The sequence below is a fragment of the Eptatretus burgeri genome, chromosome 3, assembly GCF_056783735.1.
Source record: "Eptatretus burgeri isolate ZD-2024b chromosome 3, Ebu_testis_v1, whole genome shotgun sequence".
In the NCBI taxonomy this organism is placed as follows: Eukaryota; Metazoa; Chordata; class Myxini; order Myxiniformes; family Myxinidae; genus Eptatretus; species Eptatretus burgeri.
This window is the reverse complement of record NC_140963.1, coordinates 74,636,266-74,643,177: the sequence shown is the minus strand read 5'-3', so window position 1 is coordinate 74,643,177 and position 6,912 is coordinate 74,636,266.

The window sequence follows — 6,912 nt, the reverse complement described above, 5'->3', positions numbered from 1 at the left end:
GTCGTCGTGTGCGTTGGAGTCGGAGCGGAGGGGACGGAGCTGTGGAGAGGCGGCGAGGGCAGACGAGGGGGTGCTCGCGTCGTACAGGGAGCTGCACCCCAGGGAGGCCGACAGCGCGACCTGGCCGAGGTGGAGACGCTCGTCGCGGGACAATAAAAATCCTCTATACCCCGAGCATCAGCAACCCCCTCCTGTTTCCCCCCGCGCTGAGATAGTGCGACCAAGGGGGCCCCTTTCCCCCCCCCTACCAGACACTGTCCGCGAGTCCCGCGGAGTTGAGGCACCATCGCCGCCCCGCGTCTCATCACCAGACGGGTAGGCCCGACCCGGTCTCGGCCTCAGGCCCGCCTCATTCCTGAGGGTATTCTTTTCCTTGGTTTTGGGTATGTGTTGTCGGCGCCGTCTGTGAAGTAGAATTGTATAAGTGTTGCCGTGTGCTCGGTAGTCGGTATTAGCTCTGCATTGTGTCTTCGCTTTTACATTTGCTTTTTGTGTAAATTGCATTGTGTTTTTCTTTTCTGTGTGCTTTTGGTGGAATTGTATATGTGCGCTTTCCGTTCATCGCGAATAAATGTGCTTTGTGTTGAACTGTTTCCCGCTTCGCTTCGTCATTTCTTTCATTGAATCCTCATCTTGCTTCACGTAAAGGGTTGGTAGTGGGCTGAATACGCCCGATAATTAATCGAACCGTCGAGGTCGACGAATAACACCGCTCGGTTATCCCGATAGTACGGAACGGGTCGCTTAAGTGGCCCGTGTCCGAAGTCGACCTGCGGCGAGGTGCGATCGCCCGGTCTACCCTCCGCGTGGGTACTTAGGTAGGTCGAATTTGGCGAGCAACCCTATCCCACGCGGGGGCTGATTGGCTCGATCGCGGTGAGACCGAAAGGTCCACCCGTGACTGGTTCCCGGCTTTAGTCCGAGAGGGTCACGACTGGATTGTCCGTCCGGTGGGCGACGTGCCGCGATTCGAGTTACGTGGCCGTCAGCACGCCGGCGGGCGCGAATCCGCAACACTGGTGTCAGGAGTGGGATGACCGAAAGGGAAAAATTAAATGGGGAGACCAAAACGTGAGACGAGACACGAGGTGACGACAACGGAAATAATAGTTGAGACAAGGGAGGTAAAGAGTGAAGAGGTGACTGAGTTGGCAGAGACACGGGAGATAGGAACGATAGAGGGAAGACTGCACGGTGAAGACGGGGTAAGTGACGCACACACACACACGGAGGTAGTGGAGGACAATGGGGGTGAGCTCGCGGAGCGTGTAGGGACCCAGTGCGAGCACCTGGATGGCCTCCTCCAGGAACGAGGGGAGGGAGTATGCCCCCTTGAGGCGAGTCACGACCAGGTGAGTTCGGTCGTGCTTTGCGAGGTCGAGGGGAGGAGTGCTGTGGACAGGTGCACGGAGAGCTTGGGGGGTATAGAGGCCCCGGAGACCCTTGTGGGGACACAAATCCCCAGTGTGGTTGTCCCTGTGTGTGTGGTGCAAGGTGTGAGTGCGTCCCCGTGTGTGGAAGCGACCCCGTGTGTGAGTGGTGTGGTGGCGATGGTGCCAGAGTACGTGCTTCCCAGCACGCCGTGTGTGGATGAGGCACCGCGGGTGAGTGCCCCCGCGTGTGTGAGTGAGGGGCCGTGTGTGGATGAGGCACCGCGGGTGAGTGCCCCCGCGTGTGTGAGTGTGGGACGGTGTGTGGATGAGGCACCGCGGGTGAGTGCCCCCGCGTGTGTGGGTGAGGCACCGTGTGTGAGTGAGGTCGTGTGTGTGGATGAAACGGCCAGTGTGGATGAAGCACCGCGGGTGAGTGCCCCCGCGTGTGTGAGAGAGCGGTATGTGAGGGAGATGTCGGTTGGCATGCGGGAGCACGCAGCCGTGTCTCCCGGTGTGAATGTAATGGTGAGGTGTGTTAGCGTCGTAACACGCAGGTGTGCGTGGGTTGAATGGCGACGACGACGGCGACATGTGAGGAAAGAAAGCCGAGTAGCGGCTGTAGCTGTTTCGGGGACCGTGCCGGGTTCACCCAGCAGTGAGCACGCGGTCCGTGCTGTGCAACGCACGAGGCCGCTACGTGCTCGCTTGCGAGAGTGAAGTCCCGGTCCGGAAACGCACGCGGTGGATTTGCCGATCCCGCGGACGGACAAAGTTTAGGCAGGATAATGGATTTGGACCGGACGGGTTCTCCACGCGATCGTGTGTGTTGAGCTCCAACGGGCAAAGCACATGTGTTCGCGTGGGGAACCCCTCGAGACGTGGGGCTTGTGTTTTTTTTTTATGCGCACGGTGACGCCATGGCTGCACGTGGGGTTGGAATCCGGCAGGAGGGGTATCCCTGCCGGATAGTACCGTCCAAGGAGGGACGAGGAACACGTGCAGCTGCATGACGTCACGGGCAGGTGCAAAGTGTGCGAGTTGCCGCACTGGTGATGCGCATGAAAAAAAAAAAAAAAAAAACAAGCCTCACTTTCGGGTGCACAGGATTCCTGGGCAAGGGGTGGAAGACCCCCTTGACCTGGGCACAGGATGGAAACTAGTTAGGGGGAAGGGTTAGCTTAGTTAGACCGACTTCATGGGGCAGGGGTAAGTCCTCATGGAGTCCGTGGAATGGATTAGTTAGAGGGATTTAGTGAGCTTTAGGTTGGGAAATAAAATGATTTATTTGGAGACAGTGACAGACTTGTGAATGTGTAGTGGGGACGTAGCTTAGCTACGTAGTGTTAAAAGGAACGTGCTGTAGTTTAAGGGATGACGTGGGAGCACGAGTTAGTTAGGGGATGCAGATAGAAGGATGGCAGAGTTCAGCGGTGAGTGTGTTGAAGAGTTGGTGAGTGAAGTGGAAGCATGTGCTTGGTGAGTGAGTGAGGCCAGCGGGTCTGTGTGAGTGGAGCGAATGGGGAATGCATGGTGCGATGAGTGATTGGGGGGAGGAGTGACTCCCGCCCAAGGGACCCCCGGGGTCAGTGTAGAGTGAGTTAGCTGGGTTAGTCAAATTAACAAAAATGGAGGTCGTTTTGCTGTTGGTGGGAATGTCGGCTCGAAACCCATTTGGAGGGGTGCAGGAGCCCTGTTGACGGGCTTGGGAGCGTGGCTGCGAAAGGTGAGTATCGCTGAGTGGGTACCCCGGGCACCAGGCTAGTTGGCCGTGGTAGGCCAAGGGACCATGGGGGGCCGGGATAGCGTAGTGGGCACGGGTGCGCCTGCTTGGTGCGGGGGCCCGGGGCGCCATTAGCCGCGTGGGCAGTGTTGTGGGCACGGGTGACCCTCGGAAAGGGGCCTGGGAAGCCAGCCTGCCACGTGTGCGTTTCAGGGGAGGTGCCATGGGGGGCACTCCCCGGTGTTTAGGGAGCTGGTAGGCTCGGAGGCAGTGTAGTGCCCGGGGGTGCCATAGCGGGAGAATCGGCAGAGGGTCGTGCCTGCCAAAGGGAGCCACGTGTCCCAGCCATGAGACCGTGTGAGGGCACGGAGAGAAAATTGGGGGGCGAGGCCCGAAATTGTGAGGACACCAACACAGGCGACGGGAATCTGGGTTGTTAGAACCAATAGTTTAAGCGAGAGGCGCTTGTTGAAAGCCCCGGGGTAGTTTAACAGTTAATGGATAGGGTAGATTAGGAAGTGTACCCCTCCGCACCATCCATCCCCTCGCTCTCGTTGTCGGCCGCTGGACCCACCTTGGTTATAGATCGCTGAACTCTGGGGAGGCCATTCTGAGGCTTGAGTTGGGCCTCGACACAGGACGTTAGCTCTCCCTTACTCCCCTCTGGGAAGGGAACATAGGGGTTGGGAGTAGGCTAGGTGACAGGATAGGTTAGCCGAACAAAGACAGCACAGGGGGTTAGGGGACGATTTATAGTGGGGAAGTAAAAAATAAAAAAATAAAAAGTTGGGGCTAAATTGGGGTTTGACAAATTAAGGGGGTGGGTATGGACAATGACAGGCAAAGGCGATAGGTTGGGAGGGAGACCGTAGTGTAGGTCCGAGCCCGCCTTCCGAGTGGCCAGCACCACCGCACTCCCTCCACCAACCTCCACTGAACGGCAAAGGCTGGCCAGCTTCATCGGCAGCTGTTGCTTTGCTGCAAGGCCTGTGCCGGCTGGATCGTCTGCAGCTGCTGTGCTGCAAGGCCTGTGCCGGTCGGATTGTCTGCAGCTGCTGTGCTTCAAGGCCTGTGCCGGCCAGTTCGTCTGCCGGCTGTGTTTGCCTGCAGCGGCCTTCTTCTGCAGGCTGTGTTTGCCTGCTGCCTTTGCCATGCCATGCCATGCTCACTGCCCCTGTTCACCAGCCCCGTTCAATTTTTGCTTTGCCCCCCCTGTTCATTTCCATGTGCGCCAGGATCCGCAAGGCAACAGTTTGCAAGCTGCGAGAACTGCCCTGTTGGCAGCTACAACACGGGCCTGCAGTGGCGGCCCGTGCACCGTGTTTGTGTCCATCCATCCATTCGTTGTGCTCATTGCGTGTGCCACTTGAGCTGGCACGGAGACTGCGGTTGTGCAGCCCATGCACCGTTGTGGTTCACTGAGTTCAATTCAAACCATTCATCCATCCATTCGTTGTGTTCATTGCGTGTGCCACTTGAGCTGGCACGGAGACTACGTTTGTGCAGCCCATGCACCGTTGTGGTTCACTGCGTTCAGTTCAAAAGGGAAGGCCTTGGACTGCGTGTGAGCAGCCAGCCACGTTCCCTGTCACCTGCATTGTTTGAGCCAGAGACTGCATGTGGGCAGCCTGGCTCCCTGCTAACTGCTTTCTTTTTGCAGAGTTCAATGATCCTGGGCCATGGTTTAGTGTAAAATTTGTAAGTTAAGGTTAAGATGTTCTGTAAATATGAGTGCGCCCCCGGCATGTTTGTCTTAGCGCCGGCAATTTTATTTAAGTCGTCCGTGTGAGTGAGTTTGTTTAGATAGTTACGCAGCCCTTAGGTTATTTATTTTGGGGACACGAATACCATGAATGTCGCACTCAGGGATCCGTAGGTAAAATGTACTTGGGGAAAACTACACATGATGGCACACGAAAATTTGACGACTCGGGACGAGTCTGTAAAAAGGGGAGGGGGTAGTGTTGTGGTTACCAAATTCGCAAACCACCATTCAGGTCCCTTAGGTGAGGTATTTCGGTAAGTACATGTGTAGTTGGGCCCAAACCCGTGTCTCGTGGGAATACATGTCATTTATGCATGCTGCGGCTCTTCAGGATAGCCGTTTTTCTTTTACTATCTTTATTTTGGACCAACCGCCATTGTTACCACCACCAGTCACAACATCAACCACCAACCACAACGCCGCTTCACCACAACCGCCACGACCTTCCCGTCACACCTCGCAACCGTCGCATCGCCACCGTTCTTGCGCCGCCTGTGGGTACCGGTGTTGGACTCGTGCAGGGCGCGCGCCGAACAGCGTGTACAAAATCACGGATTTTGTGCTTCAAAAACGGATCAAAAACGACACACGCCCACTTTTTGCCGTCCAATCGGTGAGCGAGGGGCGATTTGGCCCCGCCTCCAGGGCGTTGGAGGGCGATCGATATATGCAAATTTATGGATCAAAAAGCATTCACGCCCACTTTTTCTCGGGCCAATGGGGAGCGAGGTGAAAGGTCGAAGGGAGGGGGTCAAAGATGAGAGGGTGAAGCCACGGAGCTGATAAAAGCGACCGTGTTCGTCAGTCCAGGGAGTAGGAGAGTCAAGGACAGAGAGTTAAGACTTCGCGGGCGGTGGAGTTGGCAAGAAGGAGCTGGTCGTCGTGTGCGTTGGAGTCGGAGCGGAGGGGACGGAGCTGTGGAGAGGCGGCGAGGGCAGACGAGGGGGTGCTCGCGTCGTGCAGGGAGCTGCACCCCAGGGAGGCCGACAGCGCGACCTGGCCGAGGTGGAGACGCTCGTCGCGGGACAATAAAAATCCTCTATACCCCGAGCATCAGCAACCCCCTCCTGTTTCCCCCCGCGCTGAGATAGTGCGACCAAGGGGGCCCCTTTCCCACCCCCTACCAGACACTGTCCGCGAGTCCCGCGGAGTTGAGGCACCATCGCCGCCCCGCGTCTCATCACCAGACGGGTAGGCCCGACCCGGTCTCGGCCTCAGGCCCGCCTCATCCTTGAGGGTATTCTTTTCCTTGGTTTTGGGTATGTGTTGTCGGCGCCGTCTGTGAAGTAGAATTGTATAAGTGTTGCCGTGTGCTCGGTAGTCGGTATTAGCTCTGCATTGTGTCTTCGCTTTTACATTTGCTTTTTGTGTAAATTGCATTGTGTTTTTCTTTTCTGTGTGCTTTTGGTGGAATTGTATATGTGCGCTTTCCGTTCATCGCGAATAAATGTGCTTTGTGTTGAACTGTTTCCCGCTTCGCTTCGTCATTTCTTTCATTGAATCCTCATCTTGCTTCACGTAAAGGGTTGGTAGTGGGCTGAATACGCCCGATAATTAATCGAACCGTCGAGGTCGACGAATAACACCGCTCGGTTATCCCGATAGTACGGAACGGGTCGCTTAAGTGGCCCGTGTCCGAAGTCGACCTGCGGCGAGGTGCGATCGCCCGGTCTACCCTCCGCGTGGGTACTTAGGTAGGTCGAATTTGGCGAGCAACCCTATCCCACGCGGGGGCTGATTGGCTCGATCGCGGTGAGACCGAAAGGTCCACCCTTGACTGGTTCCCGGCGTTAGTCCGAGAGGGTCACGACTGGATTGTCCGTCCGGTGGGCGACGTGCCGCGATTCGAGTTACGTGGCCGTCAGCACGCCGGCGGGCGCGAATCCGCAACAATATATATATATATATATATATATATATATATATATATATATATATATATATATATATATATATATATATATATATATATATATATATATATATATATATATACATACACACACACACACTAGCAAGTACAAGCCATCGCTTCGCTGATGGGGGTGTGAATG